This window comes from Bos mutus, chromosome 28 (genome assembly GCF_027580195.1).
Source record: "Bos mutus isolate GX-2022 chromosome 28, NWIPB_WYAK_1.1, whole genome shotgun sequence".
NCBI classification, from domain to species: Eukaryota; Metazoa; Chordata; class Mammalia; order Artiodactyla; family Bovidae; genus Bos; species Bos mutus.
In genome coordinates this window covers 20,754,035-20,778,282 of record NC_091644.1, presented here as the reverse complement: position 1 = coordinate 20,778,282, position 24,248 = coordinate 20,754,035, and the positions used below count along the sequence as shown (strand labels likewise).

General features: G+C 38.2%; 1 protein-coding gene across 2 annotated transcripts in view; it reads left to right on the top strand.

Moving 5' to 3' along the window:
- TET1 (tet methylcytosine dioxygenase 1) overlaps positions 1-24,248 on the top strand; it is a 137,975-nt gene that overhangs the window by 13,074 nt on the left and 100,653 nt on the right. The window lies entirely within an intron of this gene.

The window sequence follows — 24,248 nt, the reverse complement described above, 5'->3', positions numbered from 1 at the left end:
ACCAGGGAAATCCATGTGGAGAGTTTGCTTCAGTATTACATTCTTTTGCTTTGGTAAAATGTTGCTTTAAGTTATCTAGAGGAATTTGAGGAGCTACCTGAGGCATGTCTTGCACACTGAGTGATACATTAGCTTATTTTTAGAATTTGTCTCAGAAAGCTAGAACATTAAGTTTTTCCATCATAGGTTTTGATGGAGAATAGGGAAATTGTATGAAATGTCATTTTGGAAAGATTTCCACTGTGCCTTATTTTAGTGTGTCTTATTTTGAAAGCTACATTTTTAAAAACTAGGAGTGGAACAAAGTCACTAAATGCCTTGCATCCTGAGGAACCAGAGGAAATAAACTTTTCTTTTGAGAGAATAAAATTGTCTCTATCTTTTATCTTGAAACTTTGCCTTGGAGGTATAACAATAATAGAATTTTCGCTTCAACTTTTGGCAGGTAATTTCCACTTGCTCTGCATATCTCACAGGATTGTTGGGATTCAATGGTGATCAAAAATCGAAAATTGTTTGTAAAGTCCAAAATGATATATACATAATAACACTCATACTTACTATTACAGTTATGAAACTAAGGTAGTCAAAGTATTCATTGACTTACTTTGTTTAAAGGAATTTTATGGAGCTTGGTTAATACTCAAACGTGCTTAAATTTAAATACCTGTCAACTGTGGTGTTTTATGATTTTTAGATTACTCACTTGAAATTTTTTGAGTCTACTATGAATATGAGTATAGTAGAATAGATTCAAATATTATGAACTTAAATTCAGGCAACCTTTTCTATTTCATTCTGGACTTAAATTATCTGTTCAAAAATGCTGACTTTCTGTTTGACTAAACCATTATAAACTAGAGATCAGATATTTAAGCCCTTGTGTATCAGTGACATTTAAGTTGTTTTGTTTTAAATATTTATTTATTACTTATCTGGCTGTGATGGGTGTTAGTTGTGGCAAGCAGGATCTTTAGCTGCAGCATGCAAACACTTGGTTGTGTCAGGTGAGATCCAGTTCTTTGCCCAGGGATTGAACCCGGACCCCCTGTACTGGGAGTGAGAAGTCTTAGCCACTGGATCACCAGGGAAATCCCACATTTAAGGTGTTTTTAAAATACTTGTTACAAACCTTACTGCAATGAATAATCTTGACTCCTCACTTCACATATGTGGGAGCAGATCAAAATGTGGCCAGTAACTTAATAGTTTACAAACTTATCTCTAAAACACTTAGTAGCAATTTTTTTTGTAACAGAAAGATCTCACTGGTAAGCTCCTGATTTGTAACATTGCCAAGTGACATTGTTGCCAAAGGTACCCTGTTTTTAATAGGTGTAAACACATTTGCTCTTTTCTAAACTTGCTCCTCTTCTGGCATTGCACATTTGGTTCAATGGTTTACCATCTACATGGTCACCCTAAATGGAAAACTCAGTCATCTTTAACGGCCTTTCTCTCATTCTTCTAGTTATCTCTTGTCTACAAGATAAGAGCACTCCTATCTCTCCATTTTCTTTGCTCCAGCTGTTGAGGCATTTATCTCGTACTGGGACAATTTCAACTTTCTCTTTATTATTGGCAAGTATTTATGGCACTTCTATTGTGGGATGAGCATACCAGCCAGCTGGGAAGTCAGGATGTTGAACAACAAGCTCTCCTTAGGTGCAATTCAAGTTTTCTTTCTATAATGCTGTTTCTCCTAGATTAATCCAATTAGTGCTTTTCTGCATATGGGGTTCATCTCACCCAAAACAATGGAAAATAGTGCCTTCCAATTATAGGTGAAGCCTATAGCATGGATTCCTTAGCATGGAATATGAGATCTTTAGGGTCTTGATATGACTGACCTCTTTTGTCTTATTTGATGTCACTTCTTACATTATACTCGAACTTTCAGCCGCATCCAGCTGCTTCTGCTTCCCCAGGCTCACTGTGCATGGTCCTGTCTCCGTGTTCATGCTCATGGTACATATTCTTCCTTTTTCCTGCCTGACAAAACCCCTTCACTCCCCGCTTCCTGTGCAACACCTGTATCTGTGCATGTTCCTCAGGTTTACTTCCAGGGAACTTTGTCTTTCTTGTGCATTCTAGCCTTGTTACAGTGATAGGTGCTAAGTAAATACTTGATAATTGAATGAAAAGAATATATTTGTAACTCAAATAATCAGCTTTAGAAATTTAGATGGTGTGTGGTTTATTTCTGTAAACTTGCTCTGGTAAGCAAGTGTGGCCACTGTGGTCAAGGTCTGTCAGGGTGGGAAATACTAGTATTTGTTAAGGAGTGAATCAATATATTGGCTATTGCTCACACTCTCCTAAGTACCACATTCTTTATTTCTAAAAAACTGTAAAAGAACCTTTCAGTTCAGTTCAGTCACTCAGTTGTGTCCGACTCTTTGCGACCCCATGGACTGCAGCACACCAGGCCTCCCTGTCCATCACAAACTCCCAGAGCTTGCTTAAACTCATGTGTATTGAGTCAGTGACGCCATCCAACCACCTCATCCTCTGTCATCCCCTTCTCCTGCCTTCAATCTTTCCCAGGGTTTTTTCCAATGAGTCAGTTCTTTGCATTAGGTGATCCAATATTGGATCTTCAGCTTCAGCATCAGTCCTTCCAGTGAATATTCAGGACTGATTTCCTTTAGGATTGACTGGTTTGATTTCCTTGCAGTCCAAGGGATTCTCAAGAGTCTTCTCCAATACCACAGTTCAAAAGCATCAATTTTTTGACGCTCAACTTTCTTTACAGTCAGACTCTTACATCCATACATGACCACCTGAAAGACTACAGTTTTGACTATATGGGCCTTTGTCAGCAAAGTAATGTCTCTGCTTTGTGATATGCTGTCTAGCTTTGTCATAGCTTTTCTTCCAAGGAGCAAATATGTTTTAATTTCATGACTGCAGGCACCATTGGCAGTGATTTTGTAGCCCAAGAAAAGAAAGTCTGTCACTGTTTCCATTTTCATTGTTTTCCCATCTATTTGCCATAAAGTGATGGGACCGGATGCCATGATCTTAGTTTTTTGAATGCTGAGTTTTAAGCCAACTATTTGCCAATAAAATTGACTTTGGCAGTATTTTCTCACAAATCACTAACAATGCTATTTTGCTTCCACAGTCAAACCTCTATCTTTCCACTCAAATGCTCTTTCCAACTACTGGCCTTTAGCAGGTCAGTAACATGAATGGCAGGATGCTGTATGTGACCCACTCAGCAAGCAGTAAGACACCAATAAAGAGAAGATGAGGAACTATGAACCTGAAAATCTGTGAAAAAGGTAGCTCTCCCTAAAGCTACCAATCACTGAAATCTCATTATTATCCGACCAGTAGTTTTTTCAGCTAACTTCTCAAAGCAGATTTTGTACCTGTGCTTCATAAAGTAGCCACCCATGAAAGCACAGCACTCTCTCACCTTGGAATTTAGGCTCCATGTCCGGCTTCGGAGTCATTTATAAGTGATTCACCGCTGCCTCCTCCTTCTCTCCGACTACCTAGACACCACTAACTCTACATCCTGGGTGGGATTTGCTAGCACCTGCAGACCGCCCAGCACTACAACCCACACAACCACCGGTCCAGCTGAGGGCTGCCCACCCATGATCTTCATTTTTTTGAATGTTGAGTTTTTAAGCCAGCTTTTTCACTCTCCTCTTTCACTTTCATCAAGAGGCTCTTTAGTTCTTCACTTTCTGCCATAAGGATGGTGTCATCTGCATATCTGAGGTTATTGATATTTCCCCTGGCAATCTTGATTCCAGCTTGTGCTTCATCCAGCCCAGCATTTTACATGATGTACTCTGCGTATAAGTTAAATAAGCAGGTTGACGGTTTACAGCCTTGATGTACTCCTTTCCCAATTTGGAACCAATCCATTGTTCCATGTACGGTTCTGTTGCTTCTTGGCCTGCATAAAAAACTTTTACTTTGCATAATTCAGATTTATAGAAATATATTTATGGAAATATTGCAGTACTGAGCATTTAGTTTAGCTTTCAGGCAAATGATAACATTTTCTGAAACTGGAGGATGATTGCTTTACAGTGTTGTGTGGTTTCTGCTGTGCATCAATCTGAGTCAGCTATAAATAAATGTGTATTTCCTCCCTCTTGAGCCTGTCTACTACCCACCTGCTATTCCACCCCTCTAGGACATCACAGAGAGCACTGAGCTGAGCTCCCTGTGTTGTACAGCAGCTTCCCACTAGCTATCTGTTTTACACATTTTATTGTTTTTGTATTTTATTGTATCACTTTAATTAAAAAAATAATTTTTATCAGAGTATAGTTGATTTAAAATATGTTAGTTTCTGGTGTATAGTAAAATGAATCAGGTATACATCTATCTACTCTTTTTTTTTTTTTTTAACTTTTTAAAAATTTAATTTTTTGGCTTGCCCCATGCAGCATGTGAGTTCTCATTTCCCCAAACAGGGATCCAACCCATGTGTTTTGCAGTGAAAGCACAGGGTCTTAACCACTGGACCACCAGAGAAGTCCTTCCATTCTTTTTAAGATTCTTTTCCCATTTAGGCCATTAGAGAGTACTGAAAAGAGTTCCTTGTGCTATCTCTTTTTGTCTCCTCCATGGTGGTGGTTTAGTCACTAAGTCATCTCTGACTCCTGCGACCCCATGAACTGTAGCCTGCCAGGCTCCTCTGTCCATGGGATTCTCTAGGCAAGAATACTGGAGTGGGTTTCCATTTTGTTCTCCAGGGGATCTTCCTGATGCAGGAATCAAACCCAGGTCTCCTGCATTGCAGACAGATGATTTACCAACTGAGCTATGAGGGAAGCCCTTTCTCTTCCAGATATGTCTTCTCCATATACATAAATAGGTTTTCTGAATTAATTGAGACTAAGTTTCTCATAGACATGATATTCCTTTATCCTGACATACTAGAGAATAGATTTCCTGAAAACAAGTATATTCTCACATATTATTATCAAAATTACGAAATTAACAATGAACCATTGTTATTATCTAACCCACAGACTTTATTTGGCCTATAAGAAAATATCCCTTTGGCCTCTGTTAATTTGTAGTAATTCCTTAGACTTATAAAACAACTTTACTGAGGTATAATTGACATATAATAAACTGCACATATTCAAAGTATGCAATTTATAAGTATGATGTACATACACTATGTGATCATTACCACAGTCAAAATCCATCACTCACCAAAAATTCCTTCATAGTCTCTACACCCCTACCTGCACCCCTTTTCTTCAGGCAAACATCTTTTCATCATTGTACACTTGTTTGTATTTTCCAGGGTTTGATATAAATGGAATAGTATAATACAAAGATTTAGGGGGGAGTTAGAATATTTTTGCAATATTTTATGATATTGCTACTTTTACAAAGTGCAGATTACTTATTTTGTCCCTCACTTTGGGTTTGTCTAATGCTTCCTCGTGACTTCATCTGGGTTATGCATCTTTGTTTGAATACCTTCTTATAAAAGGGGCATGATGTCCTTTGTCCCACTATCTATGATCTTAATTTTTATCACTTGGTTAAAGGTAGTGTCTCCATGGTATAATCAGTATTTTTCACTTTGTATTTAATAAATATCTTGCAGGGACATTGAGGCTTGTAAATACACAGCTATCCCTCAAATTTTCACTCTTCAGTTTTAGTATTCACTGCTGATTTTTGCCTGATAGTTGTCAAAAGCTGATGCTGTTTCCATCATTTCTTCTAAATCTATTAACTAGGTTTAAACTCCAAGGAAGAGCTTTTTCTTCTTACTTTATTTATATATTTATTTCAGCATGAACTTGTAGATTTTTGTTATATTCAGTAGATTATACTTCTTTATTATCATTACTTATTTTGATGCTCAAATTTGGCCAGGGAGCACCTTCAACCATTGTTTGAATAATTATTTTCTGTCACAAATGTTCCAAGGTTTTCTATTTCCCATCCTGCCCTAGATGAAATGACAGTTATCCAAGAAAACTTGGTTCTTTTCAGTAGAGAATGGTAATTAGAAACCAAGATCTTGGTGACAGAAATTATTGCTGTTACTGAAATGTCAGTGGTGTGTTCAAATTTAGACTATGCATTTGTTGAATTAGTTTTGTTGAATTAGTGTTTCTTTCTCTCACACACACTACCCTCACCCTTCAGCGTGGTTATATTGTTCATTTGAAATACAATTTTAATTAATTAATTTCTGTTCATATCTTATTTCAAAGTTTCCCTATATTAGATGATATTCACATATCATCTCTTGCTTCACATATCATCACTTGCTCTCTCTTGCCAAAATATCACCTTTTTCCAGACAAAGCTGATTCTGAAGATGTGTTGTGTTGTCCTTATATTGAACTCTCACACTATTATAGACCTACTCATCCAACAGTGTATGGAGAGGCAGAGAAGAAAATCGGGAACACTTCTCTGAGGGAAGTTCATTCTAATAGAGCAACGAACAGTTGTACACTCTTGTTTATGGTCACCTTTTCTTAATATTATGTTTATTAGACTCATCAATAGTCTTGCTTATAGTTATTCATCCTCATTGTAGTGTTATTTTCCAGTGTATGTATATATCGCAATACAGAAATTCTCTTGTTAATATCATGTATTAACAATATTTATTCTATTTTGTCATATGTCATATTGCCTATCCATCCTATTGTTAATGCACAGTGGAATGTTACAGTATAGAACTGAACAGGAGGACAAACATCGTAGTGGTACTATGGACATTTTTATGGAAACCTTTTGGTGAATATATGCATGCATTCTATTGACTATATTCCTAGGAGTGGAATTGCTTTGTCATAAAATATGCATATGTTTAACTTTCATGGATACTACCAAACTGCTGTGGTTGATCCAATTAAGACTCTTTGCTGCCGCTGCCGCTGCTAAGTTGCTTCAGTCGTGTCCAATTCTATGCGAGACCCCATAGATGGCAGCCCACCAGGCTCCCCCGTCCCTGGGATTCTCCAGGCAAGAACACTGGAGTGGGTTGCCATTTCCTTCTCCAATGCATGAAAGTGAAAAGTGAAAGTGAATTCGCTCAGTCGTGTCCGAGTCTTAGCGACCCCATGGACTACAGCCCACCAGGCTCCTCCATCCATGGGATTTTCCAGGCAAGAGTACTGGAGTGGGGTGCCATTGCCTTCTCCATAAGACTCTTTATTTGCTCCCTATCCAACAGTTGGTATTTTCTGTCTTATTTAGTTTCAATAATTTCATTGGCTGTTTAGTAATATCACTACATTGCATTTCCTTGATGACTAATGAAATTGAGCTCTTTTTGTTTTTTTCTTTCCCCTCACTGTGCAGTTTGCAGGACCTTAGTTCCTTGACCCTACCCTCTGCAGTGGAAACGTGGAGTCTTAACTACTGGAACACCGGGAAAGTCCTACTTTTATTCACTTTTAAATTGGCTTTTTAGTACTAATTCATGAGTTTATTATATTCTGTTGAAACAAATTCTTTGTTGAATAAGTAGTTGCAGATATCTTTATCTTTTTTATGACAATGTTTCACTTAGTTGTGCTTCTTATTTTTTGGCCACACTTCAAGACTTGCAGGATCTTAGTTCCCCAACCAGGGATACAACCCAGGCCTGGCAGTCAAAGCCCAGAGTCTTAACCATTGGACCACAAGGGAGCTCCCTGTGCTTTTTAATGCACAGAAATTCTTTTCTTTTTTCTAAAAACTATTGATACATTTGGTTGCACCAGGTCTTAGTTGCAGCATGTGGGTTCTAGCTCCCTGTTGTTCAGTCGCTCAGTCACGTCCAACTCTTTGCAACCCTATGGACTACAGCATGCCAGGCTTCCCTGTCTTTCACCGTCTCCTGGTGCATGCTCAAACTCATGTCCATTAAGTCGGTGATGCCATTCTCATCCTCTGTCTTCCCCTTCTCCTGCCTTCAAACTTTTCCATCATCAGGGTCTTTTCTAATGAATCGGTTCTTTGCATCAAGGGGCCAAAGTATTGGAGCTTCCATTTCAGCATCAGGCCTTCCAATGAATATTTAGGATTGATATCCATTAGGATTGACTAGTTTGATCTGTTTGCTAGTTTCCTGACCAGGAATCAAACCTGGGCCCCCTGCATTCAGAGCTCGGAGTCTTAGCCACTGGACCACCAGGGAAGTACTGAATGAACAGAAATTCTTATCTTTAATGTAGTCCAGTTTACCACTCTTCTTCTTTATGGTAACTTTTTAATAACTTTTTATTTCCTGTTTAAGAATATTTTGTCTATATTTTGCAAATTCCAAGGTCATGAAGTTGTTTTCTTTTGTTTTCTTCTTTAAAAGCTACTTTTTAAAACCATTCACATTAAGCTGTATGAAGATATGGAATTGACTTTTGCATATTGTGTGAGAGATGAGTCAAGATTCATGCTTCTTCATCTGGGTATCTACTTGACCAGCACCATTACTGAAATGACTGTACTTTCCCCACTACAGCATCAACTTTGTCACAAACCAGGTGATTGATTAGTTCTGAATCTGTTTATAGACTGTTTTCATTGGCCTTTTTTTCTATCTTTGTATCTAAACCCGCATCATTATTAGGCTTTACTGCTACTCTTGCTGACTGGTAATATAAGTCCTTCAGTAATTTTTTAAAATATTTATTTATGCTATTTTTTGGTTGTTCTTCCATGACTTTTTTTCTTTTTTCGGGACCGGGCATGCTTGGCTTGTCAGATCTTAATTCCCAGACCAGAAATCCAACCCACCCTCGGCAGTGAGAGTTCAGAGTTCTAATCACTGGACCACCAGGGAATACCCAAATTTTAGAATCCACTTGTAAATTTCCACCAAAAGCCATGCTGAAATTTTTATTGTGTTTTTGTTGAATCTATATATCAATTTGGAGAGACTGACATTTTTTACAATATTGAATCTTCCAGTTCATGACCATACTATATTTATGTCTTACTTTACTTCAATATTTTATAGTTTTCAATATAGACCTATTTGTTTTATTTTTAACCATTTGATACCAGACTTTTGATACTTTACATGCTTATCAATGATTGAAGCCCATTTACTTTGATAACCAAGAATATTTTTAAGCAAATATATTTCATATGTTTGTTTGTTCCTCACATCAGAATTATTTTACTTATTATTGAGGGTTGGAGTGAGAGAGAGAAAATACATTTATAGTTTTTAAATCTTAATATTGTTATTAATGCTTATATGAAATAAATACGCATTTTTAAAACAGAATTATTTTTTCTTATAAAATATACTTAGCCCCCAAAGGTATATGCCAGTTTTCAAGACGTTAATAATAATGTCTGGGAGAAATAAAAGCAATTTTGATTTACTTTTTTTGATCGGAAATTGTGTTTTTGCCTCCCAATGATTTATTTTAATTGTACAACAAGGTGATAATAGTCTTCCCAGTGATATCTTTGGACAAGAGTTAAAGTGTTATTCTTCTACCTAATTTTGTTCAGTTCTCCATATTAAGAAATACAGATAATTAAAACCACTAACTTAGTAACTCATAGTCATCTAGGAATTTGCCCTTGGCTAGGTATTCCTTATATGTATTTGTGATTTAGCATATTGACACATGCATTATTCTATTTATTGAATAGTGAAAGAAGTTTACAAGTAGCGAGGGTGCTTTTCAGTATCAGACCTTTATTGTTCAGTTGCTAAGTTGTGTCTGAAGCTGTGTGACTCCATGGACTGCAGCATGCCAGGCTTATCTGTCCTTCACTGTCTTCCAGAGTTCCCTCGAATTCATGTCTGTTGAGTTGGTGATGTTATCTCAACCTTTGTTGCCCTCTTCTCCTCCTATCCTGTTTTTCCAAGTATCAGGGTCTTTTCCAATGAGTCTGCTCTTCCCATCAGGTTGCCAAAGTACTGGATCTTCAGCTTCAGCATCAGTCCTTCCAGTGAATATTCAGGGTTGATGTCCTTTAGGATTGACTGGTTTGATCTTACTGTCCAAGGGACTCTCAAGAGTCTTCTCCAGCACCACAATTTGAAAGCATTCATTCTTCTGCACTCAGCCTTCTTTATGGTCCAGCTCTCATATCCGTATGTGACTACTGGAAAAATCATAGCTTTGACTATACAGACCTTTGTCGGCAAAGTAATGTCTCTGCTTTTTAATATGCTGTCTCGGTTGGTCATAACTTTTCTTCCAAGGAGCAAGCAACTTTTAATTTCATGACTGCAGTTACCATCCACAGTGATTTTGGGAGCCCAAGAAAAGAAAATCTGTCACTATTTTGCCAAATCCGTCTATTTGCCATGAAGTGATGGGACTGTATGCTGTGATCTTCATTTTTAGAATGTTGAGTTTTAAGCCAGCTTTTTCACTCTCCTCTTTCACTTTCATCAAGAGGCTCTTTAGTTCTTTGCTTTCTGCTATAAGGATGGTGTTATCTGCATATCTGAGGTTATTGATATTTCTCCCGGCAATCTTGATTCCTGCTTGTGCTTCATTCAGCCAGCCTTTTACCTGATGTACTCTGCGTAGAAGTTAAATAAGCAGGGTGACAATATACAGCCTTGACGTACTCCTTTCCCAACTTTGTACCAATCCATAGTTCCATGTCTGGTTCTAACCATTGCTTCTTGACCCACATACAGGTTTCTCAGGAGATAGGTAAGGTGGTCTTGTATTACCATCTCTTTAAGAATTTTACACAGTTGGTTGTGATTCACAGTCAAAGGCTTTAGTGTAGTCAGTGAAGCAGAGATAGATGTTTTTCTGGAATTCATTTGTTTTCTCTTTGATCCAATGGATGCTGGCAATTAAACCTTTGGTTCTCTGCCTTTTGTATATCCAGCTTGAACATCTGGAAGTTCTCAGTTCACATACTGCTGAAGCCTCACTTGAAGGATTTTGAGCATTACCTTCCTAGCATGTGAAACAAGCACATTTGTATGGTAGTTTGAACATTCTTTGGCATTGTCTTTCTTTGGGATCAGAATGAAAACTGACCTTTTAATTACATGAATTGAATAATTGAATGACTAAGCACTTTGTGAATTGGTTGCCAAGGTGAAATAGTCTCAATATTTATTCCAGTTTTGTGTGTGTGTGTGCGTGGTTGTTTTTTTTTTTTTTTTTTTGCCATACCAGGCAGCTTGTGGGATCTTAGTTCCCAGATCAGGGATTGAACCCTGGCTACCATGGTGAAAGCTCTATGTTTTAACCACTGGACTGCCAGGAAATTCCGTACTCCAGTTAATATTGATTTCCACCCCCCCAAATATTAAAGGGTTATTCTATGCTTGGTTAAATTAATAGCTACTAGATAACACCATAAATGTGCTATTTGTTACCATGCTACCTTCCTAGCTAATAGAAAGTGCACCTGGAAAAATAGCAATACCTATAGGTTGTACTTGAAAGGCTAAAAGTTAATAGTATTATATGATACAAATGGAACAAGTAGCTGTTCACTATCCAGTGGATAGTGTGCGAACAGTCTGGTTCTGGAGATGTCTCTTCGGAATTGGTTGACATACTTGTTTGATTTTATTTTATCCATGTTAGTAGGAGTGGAGTGGGACAGGCCTCTCCTGGCCACTGCTTTTCTTACTGTTTTCAAACAGCCGGATTTCATTTTGGCATGTGTTATATATGGCATATGGAACAAATTTTTGCTACCAAGTTTTGCAATTGAGGGCAGATGTTATATGTCCTTAAATATGCCTTTAAGGAATCTCTTTGGATCACTGCTGAGTCTTCAGTAGCATACCTCACCACAGAGCTGACCATAGGAAAAAGAGCCTTTGGTGTCTAGGAACCTTACATGTTTAGAATACATAAACTGAATCACTCTGCTGTACACCAGAAACTAACACTACATTGTATATCAAGTATACTTCAATAAAAAAAAAAAAAAGTATGTCAACAAAACCATGCTGATCTTGACTGATTCTGATCAGTGTATGCTAATTTCTAGAATCTTGTCAATATGGTTCAAATCTTACCTTGCCATTTTGTGTAGACCATCTTATCCAGAAAAAAAATGTGAAACTGACTTAACACCTTCATCTAATATCCATATTATCCAAGTTATACTGTCACTTACTAGTGAGCATTGTAGTTTGGTACGTTTATATTGCTATAGAGCTTGTGTCCCCAGTTCTTTCTGGTTAGCTTCTTGACTTTTTTTTTTTTTAATTATTCCAGATTAGTGTTTCAAGAGTTGATTGTTTCAAAGCTTCAAAAGTCATTCTCTTTATAAAGTAGGCTGTCATTGTGATACTATAATGGATGTGGCACAAGTAAAACCAGAAATCACATATTTTTGCATTGTGTGTGTGTGCGCTAAGTCGCTTCAGTCATGTCCAACTCTTCACGACCCCATGAATTGTAGCCTGCCAGGCTCCTTTGTCCATGGATTCTCCAGGCAAGAATACTGGAGTGGATTGGTTTTCACTCCTCCACGGAATCTTCCTGATGCAGGGATTGAACTATCATCTCTTCTGTCTCCTGTATTGGCAGATGGGTTCTTTACCACTAAGTGACACCTGGTAATCAAATATTTTTGCATTAATTTCATAGTAAAATAAAACACAACTAACAAATGATTCAGATTAATCTAAGCAATTCAAATCATTACCTTGATAATGAGACTAGGTGCTCAAGTCATGATTATCCAGAAATTCTATGGTAATTAGCATCAGCTCATGTCTGCAACGAGTAAGCAACAAGAGAAATCTTGTTCTTTTCTGATTTATTTATGTCCCATTAATACTGACTGTGAGAGTTGGACTGTGAAGAAAGCTGAGCACTAAAGAATTGATGCTTTTGAACTGTGGTGTTGGAGAAGACTCTTGAGAGTCCCTTGGACTGCAAGGAGATCCAACCAGTCCATCCTAAAGGAGATCAGTCCTGGGTGTTCATTGGAAGGACTGATGCTGAAGCTGAAACTCCAAAACTTTGGCCACCTCATGCGAAAAGTTGACTCATTGGAAAAGACCCTGGTGCTGGGAGGGATTGGGGGCAGGAGGAGAAGGGGACGACAGAGGATGAGATGGTTGGATGGCATCACCGACTTGCTGGACATGAGTTTGAGTAAACTCCAGGAGTTGGTGATGGACAGGGAGGCCTGGTGCGCTGCGATTCATAGAGTTGCAAAGAGTTGGACACGACTGAGTGACTGAACTGAACACTGATTGAACCCAAATCTCCCACATTGCTGATTGTTTCATTACCATCTGAGCCATCAGGGAAGCCCAAGAATACTGGAGTGGGTAGCCCATCCCTTCTCGAGGGGATCTTTCTGATTCAGAAATCAAACTGGGATCTCCTGCATTGCAAGAGGATTCTTTACCAGCTTAGCTACCAGAGAAGCTTTAAAAAGAAGGGGATCATGAGAAAGCAATGATTAGAGGTGAAATGTTTACTTCTAAAGCCAAAGCCCAGGCTAGGGAAGGTGCCAGCACATAATAGGTGCTCAACAAATGTTTGTTGAACAAATGACTCAATGAATGAATGAAATATCATAAAAAAAATGTAAGATTCAGCCTATGTCACATACTAGTGTATCTTTAAAAAAAAGTGCACTGTAAACCATCATATTCCATATATCCTTACTATATCATCTTAGCAACTAGGACTCCAAAAATTTTGGGGTTTATCCTATATATGTCATTTTCAAGTACCAAAGATATTAGAATCATGACATACCTATAATAGAAATTTAAGAAGAAGACTTGAGAAAAATGTTTTTAGGAAGGTAAGCAGTGCTTTAAAAATATGTTAAAAAGAAGCAGTTGTTGGTGTTGTTTAAAATTACAGCCATGTCCATTTGCAGTTTGAGTTATACCAAGATGCGAAGTTTAGACAGCTCAAAATTCAAAAGAAAAAAGACCATGAAAACTCAAAATTACATTTTTCTACTTGTAAATGGAATTTTGGAAAACAATTCTAGAAGGATACATGCCTACCAAACCAAACATTGGAACCGTTTACCTCTGAGGACTGGATTTTTTGGATGTAGGAGGGATATATTAAAAAATATATGACTTTAAATTTTTGACTAAATTTTTCTAAAATGGTTTGAGTTTCTACATAAAGAACTTACGTTTTATTTAAAAAGTAATAAAACATACTAAATCAAAGTGATGTAATTTGCATTTAGAAAGTTTAGAAGAGGCAGTGCAGTGGTTAGAACTAATGCTTTCACTGCGAAGGGCACAGTTTCAATCCCTGGTTCCAGGAACTAAGATCCTGCAGGCCATGCAGCAAAAAAGAAAGAAAAAAGAAACAAATATGAAAAGATAAACTTTAATTCTATTATCTAGAGGCAATCGCTATGCTGCTGCTGCTGCTACTAAGTTGTGTCAGTCGTGTCCGACTCTGTGTGACCCCATAGACGGCAGCCCACCAGGCTCCCCTGTCCCTGGGATTCTCCAGGCAAGAACACTGGAGTGGGTTGCCATTTCCTTCTCCAATGCATGAACGTGAAAAGTGAAAATGAAGTCGCTCAGTCGTGTCCAACCCTCAGCGACCCCATGGACTGCAGCGCACCAGGCTCCTCCATCCATGGGATTTTCCAGGCAAGAGTACTGGAGTGGGGTGCCATTACCTTCTCCGCTATGAGTATATAGTATTTTTTCTACATTTGAAAAATACCATTGTTTTAAATTATTTTTCTTTTTTGTTTCACTGGAAAGGAAAGATGATCTCAGTTTAAAATGTTAAAGGTATACAAACTGCTTTGTTACAATAAAGCTAAATGTGTGCACACACACATCGTTAAAGTTGATTGGGGCAAAATTTTTTCTCCTTTTTATTTTTACTTGGTATATCATCAGCATTTCCCTTGTAAGTAAAAATCTGTAAAGGTTTTAAAAATATGTGTATAATATTCCTTTGGGATAATGAACATAACCCACTAAATAATTTTTCATAACTGGATGAATTATTTTATATTTAGTGAACTTTTTTTATCTGTATAAATCTTGGTTCCCATTTAAAATTGTGTTCTTGACACTGGAATCTACTAGTCCTTTACGTCAAGCTAGAAGTATTAGCGTAACTGAAATTTGGGTATTTTGCTAATAATTTATGATTTATTATTGCCTAAATAGGGAAGCCTATTGGGGCATCCCTGGAGGCTCAGGTGGTAAAGATTCTGCTTGCAATGTGGGAGACCCGGGTTCAGTCCCCAAGTTGGGAAGATTCCCCTGGAGAAGGAAATGGCAACCCACTCCAATATTCTTGCCTGATGAATCCCAAGGACAGAGGAGCCTTGCAAGCTAAAGTACATGGAGTGGCAAAGAGTCTGACACAGCTGAGTGACTAACACACACACAACAGTTTCTTAAACCTTTGTCACCTTTGGAAACCTAAAATTTGTAGTACAGGTTTTTGTTTGTTTGTTTGTTTTTAGAAAATCAAGTGCATTTCCTTCTCAAAAAATGAGAAACTAAAGTTTCTGTTACATTCTTTTTGCTAAACACATCTTCACGCCCTCTCATAGATGGAGCTTGAGCCAGCATTTCAGCATACCTCCTAACTAATGACTGGATACTAGCCAGATCAGATTAGGTACTTGGTGTATTTTTAGCTACTATGGAAAAAACAGAATTTTTAAATTTATTATTATATTAGTGCTTTAGTCCTGCTACACTTTCCACATGTTTTTGGTTGCTAGACAAGAATTCCTAAGATTAATTTGATCCTAATTTCAATGATCCCAACACTTGTCTTTCATATAATGTTTCAAAAATGATAAAGTTAGAACTACAGCAGAGGTTTTTAATCTGGATGGACTTCAGTGCTCTGTAATGCCATCCCCTCAAAATTATATGCTTTCTATGCGTTTTTCTGGAAAGATGATCTTTAACTTTCATTAGATTTCACAGAAATATTTTCTACCCTCCAAAATAAAAACAAGAGAATCACACTAATCTTTTACAGCTTGGCAGGAATGAAATTGACAACTGTTACTATGATTAAATTATATGAAGAGTTCTGATGTTCCTCCATTGTGAGAATGGATTTAACATTGTGATAGTCAGACCCGTGAAGCAGGGATGTCCTGAGGAGCAGCGCTGAGGTCTGCAAAGAGCCTGGAAGAGTCCCTGCTACATATGGATGCTTAAATGTGGTGGTTATTGTTTTATTCTTGTGGAGATTTGCCTATCCATTTCATTACTTTCACCCATTTCCCTCTTGCTATTTGACTCTGGTTTTTTAGAGGAAAGTAGCTAAAATCTGCAGAGAAGGCAGCGGCGCCCCACTCCAGTACTCTTGCTTGGAAAATCCCATGGATGGAGGAGCCTGGTGAGCTGTAGTCCCTGGGGTCACTAGGAGTTGGACACGACTGAGCAACTTCATTTTCACTTTTCTCTTTCATGCTTTGGAGAAGGAAATGGCAACCCACTCCAGTGTTCTTGCCTGGAGAATCCCAGGGACGGGGGAGCCTGGTGGGCTGCCGTCTATGGGGTCGCACAGAGTCGGACACGACTGACGCAACTTAGCTGCAGCAGCAGCAGCTAAAGTCTGCAGAAGTAGCCAGCTCGTGCCATTTCACAGTATCTGCAAATGCATTTTTCCTGCTAGAGGTTTAAGACGCATTATGAATGAATTGATTTCACCATTCCCATGTGATACGGAATTATAATTATGGTTTCCGGCCAGACAATGATGCCACAGTTATTTTCTTGTCCTTGTATAATGAAAGGGTTTTGGTGTTTCTGCTGTATTCTAGACATTCACACTACACAGCTAATTTTCATATCATATTTCATATAGAACACCATTTTGTGGTGAGTTTTCTGTTAAAGTACAAAAGTAGGTTCAAGGCAGGAGGAAGTAGGAGGTTAAGACAGTGGAAGCCCACAGTTGATTCAAGTCATGGAGGTATTTTTTTTTGGACTATAGTTGCTTTACAGTGCTATGTCAATTGAATAGAGTTCCTGTGACACACAGTAGGGTCTCATTACTTATCTGTTTTAAACATAGTAGTGCATATATATCAGTCTGAATCTCTCAATTCACCGTCCCTGCCCCGACTCCTTTCGCCCACTTGGTGTCTACATGTTTTTCTTTATGTCTGTGTCTTTATTTCTGTTCTGCAAATAAGGTCTTCTATACCATTTTTCTAGTTTCCACATATATATGTGAATATGTATTTGTTTTTCTCTTTCTGACTTACTACATTCTGTGTGACACTCTCTAGGTCCACCTACATGACACCATTTTGTTCCTTTTTATAGCTGAGTAATATTCCCTTATACATATGTACCACATCTTCTTTACCCCTTCCTCTATTGATGGACAGTTAGGTTGCTTCCATGCAAGCCATGGACTTTTACCCACTCCAGTACTCTTGCCTGGAAAATCCCACGGGCAGAGGAGCCTGGTAGGCTGTAGTCCATGGGGTCCCGAAGAGTTGGACACGACTGAGTGACTTCACTTTTCCCTTTTCACTTTCACGCATTGGAGAAGGAAATGGCAACCCACTCCAGTGTTCTTGCCTGGAGAATCCCAGGGACGGGGAAGCCTGGTGGGTTTCTGTCTAAGGGGTCGCAGAGAGTCGGACACTACTGAAGCGACTTAGCATCAGCAGCATCCAGTTTAGGTTTAGAGAGAAGTGTGTGTGTTTGTGTGTGTGTGTGTTAGTTTCCTCCATTCTTGACAGAGTAAGTAACTTGTTTAGGAGTTGATACAGAATTGCAGGGAGGTTTGTCTACTAGGCAACATAAAATTAAATTACATTCTTTATTCACCTAATTTCATTTTCTAGGGACATTTCTGGTGTTTTATATATATATTTAAATACGTATTATATTTATATAATATTTTGTATTTTTTATCTATTTTTGGCCACATGACTTTCAAGATCTTAATTTCCTGAGCAGAGATTGAACCCATGCCCTCGGCCTGGAACTTTGGTTTCCTAACCACTGGACCATCAAGGAATTCCCGGTCTTTCGTATATTTACAAGGTTGCGCAACCATTACCACAATCTATTTCTTGAATGTGTTCATCGCCCCAAAAAAGAAACCCAGTATAATTAAGCAGTGACTCCTCATTTTTCCCTCTGTCATCTCCTGGTAACCACTAATCTGCTTTTTGTCTTTATGAATTTGTCTATTCTGGGTATTTCATATAACTAGAATCATACAATATTTGGTCTTTTGTATCTGACTTCTTTCACTTTAGCCTAATGTTTTCAAGTTTTATCCTTGTCATTGCATTTATCAGTACTTTCATGACTGAATATTTTTTCATTGCATGAATAAGCCACATTTTGTATAAACATTCATCAGTTGATGGACTTCTGAGTTGTTTCTACTTTTTAGCTATTATGAATAATGCATTTACAAACAAATGTGTACAGGTTTTTGTGTGAAAATATTTTTTCACACAAAAATATGTGTGGAAAGGCTAGGGAAATTTCTGAGTTGAAGAGGCTAGGGATTTCTTTGGAGCTGTGTATATTCTGAGGAGTGTAACTGCTGGGTCCTATGGCAACTTTTTGTTGCCAAACTGTTTCTCAAAGCAGCCATATCATTTCAGATTCAACCAGCAATGTATGAGGGTTCTAGTTTCACCACATCCTCATCAAAGCTTATTATCTGACTTTTTTTGTGATTGCCTTCCTAGTGGGTGTGAAGTGATACTCCAGGATGGTTTCGGTTTGCATTTCTCTCGTTAATGATGTCAAGCATCCTTTCATGTGTTTATTGACCACTTGTGTATCTTTGGAGAAGTGTCTATTTCAAGTCTGTCCATTTGGACTCCTACAACAAACTACTGCAGCCTGGGTGGCTTATAAACAACAGACATTCACTGCTCATAGCTCTGGTGAAGGCCCATTTCCTGGTTTATAACTGGTGCCTTCTCACTGTGTCCTCACATGGTGGAAGAGGCTAGGGAACTCTCTGGAGCTTCTTTTAGAATGTGCTGCTGCTGCTGCTAAGTCGCAGCAGTCGTGTCCGACACTGTGCAACCCCCCATAGATGGCAGCCCAACAGGCTCCTCTGTCCCTGGGATTCTCCAGGCAAGAACACTGGAGTGGGTTGCCATTTCCTTCTCCAATGCATGGAAGTGAAAAGTGAAAGTGAAGTCGCTCAGTCATGTCCAACTCTTAGTGACCCCATGGACTGCAGCCCACCAGGCTCCTCTGTCCATGGGATTTTCCAGGCAAGAGTACTGGAGTGGGTTGCCATTGCCTTCTCCATTAGAATGCGCTGCTGCTGCTGCTGCCAAGTCGCTTCAGTCGTGTCCGACTCTGTGCGACCCCAGAGACGGAAGCCCACTAGGCTTCCCGTCCTTGGGATTCTCCAGGCAAGAACACTGGAGTGGGTTGCCATTTCCTCCTCCAATGAATGAAAGTGAAAGGTGAAAGGGAAGTCGCTCAGTCATGTCCGACTCCCAGAGACCCCACAATTTCATTCAATTCAACTGGTATAACTTAAGAATCTTCCAAAGGCCCAACTTTCGAATTCTTTATATTAGGCATTAGGATTAAAACAAGTTAATTTGGGGGGGCACAAAAATTGTGTGGTGCTTGTCATTTGATATGCATCAAGCAAATGTTGGTCTAATTGAATGATACTAGTCATGGCTGTGAAACTGGTGTGTGGTAAACACTGACATCCAAAGAGGTTAATAACAACTATTATGTATTGAATACATACTAAGTGCCTGGAACTGTATTAAAAACTGAAATGCTCATTGTCTCACTTCATCTTTACAATAGTCCTATGAAATGTACATTCATCCACCAATGTATAAAATAAGACAATGAGGCTTAGATAGGCCAAGTAACTTGTCTAAGACTACACAGTTGATCTTGGATTAGAGCCTTTGGTCTATATGCTAAGGGCTCATTTTAACCACCATGTCCTTGAGCAAGGGCATCAATCAAAATGCAAAGAACCTGGAGGGTTCAGAGAAGCAGGACCAAAATGTGGACTGGTTGAAGATAGCCATGCTAAGTTTATTGCTGCTATCTTAGGCCTGTGAAACTTCGAAAGAGATGTTGTATAAGAATCTTATAGGATCATTTTAACAAGGAGCTACTGTATAGCACAGGGAATTATATTCAATATCTTGTAATAGCCTATAATGGAAAAGAAAAAATACATATAAAAAACTGAATCACTTTGATATGTACCAGAAACTAGCACAACATTGTAAGTTGACTATACTTCAATAAAAATTTTAAGAAAAGAATTTTATAAGCTCATTTTACAAAAATATAATTTTTTGACAGGAATCAAATATTTAAACTCTTTGAGTTTGCCAATCCACTGCTTCTGTATTTTAATTTCAAGGTTACAGTCTTTTTTTTTTCTAATTTTATTTTATGTTTAAACTTTACATAATTGTATTAGTTTTGCCAAATATCAAAATGAATCCACCACAGGTATACATGTGTTCCCCATCCTGAACCCTCCTCCCTCCTCCCTCCCCATACCATCCCTCTGGGTCGTCCCAGTGCACTAGCCCCAAGCATCCAGTATCGTGCATCGAACCTGGACTGGCAACTCGTTTCTTACATGATATTTTACATGTTTCAATGCCATTCTCCCAAATCTTCCCACCCTCTCCCTCTCCCACAGAGTCCATAAGACTGTTCTATACCTCAGTGTCTCTTTTGCTGTCTCGTACACCGGGTTATTGTTACCATCTTTCTAAATTCCATATATATGCGTTAGTATACTGTATTTATGTTTTTCCTTCTTTACTTTCCTTCTTTCCTTCCTTACTTCACTCTGTATAATAGGCTCCAGTTTCATCCACCTCATTAGAACTGATTCAAATGTATTCTTTTTAATGGCTGAGTAATACTCCATTGTGTATATGTACCACTGCTTTCTTATCCATTCATCTGCTGATGGATATCTAGGTTGCTTCCATGTCCTGGCTATTATAAACAGTGCTGCGATGAACACTGGGGTACACGTGTCTCTTTCCCTTCTGGTTTCCTCAGTGTGTATGCCCAGCAGTGGGATTGCTGGATCATAAGGCAGTTCTATTTCCAGTTTTTTAAGGAATCTCCACACTGTTCTCCATAGTGGCTGTACTAGTTTGCATTCCCACCAACAGTGTAAGAGGGTTCCCTTTTCTCCACACCCTCTCCAGCATTTATTATTTGTAGACTTTTGGATCGCAGCCATTCTGACTGGTGTGAAATGGTACCTCATAGTGGTTTTGATTTGCATTTCTCTGATAATGAGTGATGTTGAGCATCTTTTCATGTGTTTGTTAGCCATCTGTATGTCTTCTTTGGAGAAATGTCTATTTAGTTCTTTGGCCCATTTTTTGATTGGGTCGTTTATTTTTCTGGAGTTGAGCTGTAGGAGTTGCTTGTATATTTTTGAGATTAGTTGTTTGTCGGTTGCTTCATTTGCTATTATTTTCTCCCATTCTGAAGGCTGTCTTTTCACCTTGCTAATAGTTTCCTTTGATGTGCAGAAGCTTTTAAGGTTAATTAGGTCCCATTTGTTTATTTTTGCTTTTATTTCCAATATTCTGGGAGGTGGGTCATAGAGGATCCTGCTGTGATGTATGTCGGAGAGTGTTTTGTCTATGTTCTCCTCTAGGAGTTTTATAGTTTCTGGTCTTATGTTTAGATCTTTAATCTTAAAGGTTACAGTCTTTTAAACCATCTTTCTAGCTCTTTTTTTTTTTCCATTTTTAGTTTCTCCTTAAGAAACTTTTACCCTCCCTGGACCTCATTCCTTTCTAAATTCTGGTCTGGTAATTAATTCTACACTATCATGGTAATTTTTCACTCTTCTATGCCTCTATGCAAATGTTTTTATATTTTGTGTATTTTTTCTTTGTCTTAAGCAGTTGTTCCAAATTACCAATTCTGTTACAACTGGAAGTGACAGTTTCACATTCTCTTCCCCACGCCCCAACACCCCAGCACAGAATTTTAGTGTCCTGAGCAGGGATTGATCCCAGCCCACGGCAGTGATAATGCGCCAAATCCCAACCACTTGCTGTAGGGAACTCCCTCATTTTCTTTTAAACTAATAAATGTAAGATTAGGTTATATTCCATGGTGAAATTAGCATGCCCTAACTCTATCAGAAATCTTGTTAGTATTAGACTTATCTGGGAGAGGTTCCAATGTCCTGAAATACTGTTTGCTTGAATACCTCCATTTTTATATTAAATGAGTTTTTACTGCTCAATACCTTGTTTATTTGTACTTGTTTTCTTAATTAATGACAGACATTGTTCTCTGTTGCTACACCTGGAAGCAGCTTGTTCTCTGTGGAACACCTGGAAGTCAGCTGCCATACCATAAGCTTTTTCATAGCCATTATAGCATTTAACCCTAATGTCAGCTTTGTCCCTCATGGGGACAAAGTCTACGGGAGGCTAACTTGCTCAAGGTCACACAGTTAATAAGCATCACTGGGATCTGGATCCCACCAGAGGATGAGATGGTTAGATAGCATCACCAATTCAATGAACATGCATTTGAGCAAACTCTGGGAGATGGTGAAGGACAGGGGAGTCTGGTGTGCTGCAGTGCATGGGGTCACCAAGATTTGGCCACAACTGAGCAACCAAACAGCAACAACAGGAACATACTGATCTTGTACAATATCATATTTTAACAATATGTGTAAAATATATTATATTTTATAAATATTTTATTATTTTATTATAGTATATAAAATAAATTATATTTTATGTGTAATATAACATCTTAAGGTGAACAGGGGGCCTGGAGGAAAGAATATTTTTGTTTCAAAAAAATCTAAAGTAATTTCTTTCATCACATGCATAGCTACGATCAGGGAATTTTTAGGTATACTGGTCATCCCCCCCACCAAGTCACTAAGGCTTCATTATGATTATTAGCAAAAGTAGCCCTATAAAAATATGGGTATATATTTCATCAAGTTAGAAACAACCACAGCATCAATGAATGCAGTTTGACTTACTCTCAAGTGATGTGCATGAAAGAATTGTTGTTATGAGCAAGGAAAATATCAATTCATAGCTTATAAATATCTAGTAAAAACATCAAGGGCCATTTATTTTAAACAACAAGAGCTACTGTGCCTTTTGAATAAGTATTTTGAAATCAGGTAAATCAAACAGATTTGGGAGGAAATTGCATTTTCTCAACTGGTCGTTAAGAGTATCTATGGAAATGCCATTATAATCAGTTAGGTTAAAACAGTCCTGATAATCATAGACAAGTTTTTCATTTAAACTTGCACAGTTAACACAGGTAGAAGTTTGTGCTCCATACCTGTTATCTAAGGTGCACTGTAGTGAAAAATAACCTTTTAGTTTTCCTGTTATGACAAATATGTCTCCTTCTGATCCCACAAGGTATTCCTAAAGGGCTTTACATTGCAAAAGCCCAAAAGGATCCCTTCAGACAGTGAAATGGTACTCGCAAGTTAGAAGAAACGTCTCTGTTAAGAATATCGAGAATCATTTATTTTAAACAAGAACTGATGTGCCCAGTATTTGGCTATCAAGAAAGTCAAACAAACTTCAGAAAAAGACTAATTTTAGGCATTCTATAATTGTAGATATTATGGGTTCCATGGCAAGTTTTCTGTGTTTTCTCTCTACCTGAGTTAATTTCAATGCAGAAGTTATTCATTGAGTCAGAGATTCCACAGGTGTTAAGCAGTGCCTCTAATATAGTTGGTGTTCTCTGTTCTATTTCTGGAATGAACAAAGGAAGGACTTCCCTTTCTCCAACCATCAGAAGCATCTGTCTAGTACAACCAGTTACCCAGATGAAAGACTGACATTTTTAGGCAGACAAATCTTTCTTCTCCAAATATTGTGTGGGACTCTAGTCAATTAGCTAAAAAACTAAAGACATTAACCCTTCTGGAGTAACTGGCCTCATCTCAACAAAAACCTACATACACTGATTTTCAAAATATTGCTTTTCTTTGATTAGGAGACTTAGTTATATGTGGGAATTTTAAACAGGTAAAATACAAGGGTTTCAGATCTGGGATAAACCAGTCATTTCTCCTTGTGCATGCTCAGTCACTCAACTGTGTCCACCTCTTTGTAATGCCTTGAACTGTAGCCCATCAGGGTCCTCTGTCCACAGAATTTTCCAGGCAAATATGGGAGTGGGCTGCTGTTTCCTCCTCCAGGGATCTTCCCCACCTAGGGCTTTGAACCCATGTCTCCTGAATTGACAGGGGTATTCTTTATCACTGAGCCACCTGGGGAGCCCTTAGTTCTCTTGAAAAGGTAGCTGACATTTGTGATGAACAACTTAACAGGAGTATCATTGT